A 2,610-nucleotide genomic window follows, 5' to 3' on the forward strand; every position below is an offset into this window, starting at 1 on the left:
ATGATTTTGAGTTTTGTTCCACATTGTTGCCCCTCTCTATCTAGGATCTCCTACACAGATCCCCCTCTGCATGGTTGACAGTGATAGTTCTTCTGGTCTCATAGTTATATAGGCTGAGGATCGCATGGTATACCAGTCCCTTGGTGTTCTGGTTACCTAGTGCCACTCTGATGAGAAATATACCACAAATGGGATGGCCTTAACAAACAGGAGTTTATTCTTACAATATGGAGGCTTTAAGTCCAAGTTCAAAGTGCCAGGCTCTAGGGGCTGAGTGAAAGCCCCTCAACTTGGGGTCCAGCTCTGCCTCCTGCTCCTGGCCCACTGGAGCTAGAGGCATTTCTTCACTCATTCAGCCACTGGCTGCTGAGGCTGAGAAGCCCCAAGGTTGACAAGTCAAAAGTACCGATGTTACCAAACCACACGGCAGGCCATTAACTTAAGTCCATTGTAAGTCCTAAGGTCGGCAGAGCATAGCAGGTTACTGAGCAACGACATGGCTACATGCAGGGTCCAAGCATGCCATAGGCTAGAGACCATTCTCAAAGCTGCTGCTTATATACAGGAAGCAGACTACATACCCAAAAGCAGCTACTCAGCTGCTCCCAGTAGATTCCACCATGGAGTTGATTACTAGTCTCATCATGGGGAATACTACATCCAGCTGCCCAGTCACTCAACCAGGCCTAGCCAAGTTGACATACAAACATAACCACCACACTTGGACTAATTGTTTCCATGTGTCTTTGGTTTTCTTCATTCTTCTTTGCTATGAATGAAGAAAGACCCATCACTACATCTAAACGGCCACTTGCAAGCTTTAAAGATCCCAGTTGCTACTCCCCAAAGCAGGTTGTGGAGCAATGCTTTTGTGTAGTATGTTATGGCAATTGAGCTCGATGTCCCCTGCAACCATGATTCCAAGCCCACAGGTCCAACTACTTGCTCCCTCCAGGTAGTTGGCTGTGGCCAAGAAGTCACCATAAACTTGTCCCTTGTCAATATATACCTGGGCAGTCTTACAAAATATACCAATATGCTTATAGATTCTCCAAAAGAGTCAGAAGAGAACCTACAGATTGGGAAAAAATATTTGGCAATGACATTTCTGACCAGGGACTTTTATCTAAAATTTATAGAAAACTCCAACACCTCAATAACAAAAAGACAAATAATCCAAATAAAAATGGGCAGAAGACATGAATAAACACTTCAACAAGGAGGATATTCAGGCAGCCAACAAACATATGAAGACATGCTCATGATCATTAGCTATTAGAGAGATGCAAATCAAAACAACAATGAGATACCATCTTACTCCAGCACTAGTAGCAAAGTTCAACAAGACAGAAAATAACAAATGCTGGTGAGGATGTGGAGAGATTGAGACTCCCATACACTGCTGGTGGGACTGTAAAATGGTACAACCACTGTGGAAAGCAGTATGACAGTTCCTTAAAAAGTTGAAATTAGAAATACCCTTTGACCCAGCCATTCCATTATGAGGTATATAGCCTCAAGAAGTGAGAGCCATGGCAAGAACAGACATATGCACGCCCATATCCATCGTAGCATTATTTACAATAGCCAAAGGATGTAAACAACCTAGGTGTCCATCAACTGAGGAATGGATAACCAAACTATGGTACATACACACAATGAAATACTATGCAACCCTAAAGAATAACCTAGAATCTGCAAAACACCACATAACATGGATGAACTCAGAGGACATTATGCTGAGTGAAACAAGTCAATCACAGAAGGATAAATACTGTATTAGTCCGTTATTGTAAAAGTCAAGGAAAGTTTTATCTATGGAAGGAAATTTTCTTTGTTGATTACCAGGGGTGGCAGGGGAGAGGAGAGAACACTGTTATATAGGTAGAGATAAGTATTGATTTGGGTGAAGAGAAGGGCAATGTACCACATGTGAGTGATCAACATGGTGGCATTGAGGAAGAAGAAGACATAGAGAGGTACATGGGAGGTGCAGACAACAAAGATGAACCCTTTTGCACATATAGTACTGTGTTGTCAGTGAAAGCAAACATGGGTATATGGGTGGATAGATGGGTGGACAGGCTGAACTATTCGGTATGTCTGTGCAGCAGGGAGTGTACCCAAGACGATGTATAGGGTTGGCAGATAATGGTTCTACAGTAGTCTATAGTAGAGCTGACAAGGGACAAGGTTGTAGTCACTTCTTGGTCACAGCCAGCCACCCAGAGGGACTGAGTAGTTGAACCTATGGGCTCAGGACCATAGTCACAGGGGACATCAATTGGCATAACATACTGCACAAAACATTGTTCTACCTCCTGCTTTGGTGAGTAGCGACTGGGATCTTAAAAGCTTGCAAGCAGCCGTCTAGATGCAATGATGGGTCTCTCCTCATCCAGAGCAAAGAGGAATGAGGAAAACCTGAGATTCATGGAAACAATTAGTCCTTATGACTGGTACACCATGCAATCCTCAGCCTATACGACTACGAGACCAGAACTAGATGGCGCCCAGCTACCACTGTCAACCACTCGGAGGGGGATCTATGTAGGAGATCCTGGATAGAGAGGGAGAACAATGTGGAACAAAACTCAAAATCATTTGGGA

Source organism: Orycteropus afer, unplaced genomic scaffold, assembly GCF_000298275.1.
Source record: "Orycteropus afer afer isolate SDZICR_OR568_19922 unplaced genomic scaffold, OryAfe1.0 scaffold00010, whole genome shotgun sequence".
NCBI lineage: Eukaryota > Metazoa > Chordata > Mammalia > Tubulidentata > Orycteropodidae > Orycteropus > Orycteropus afer.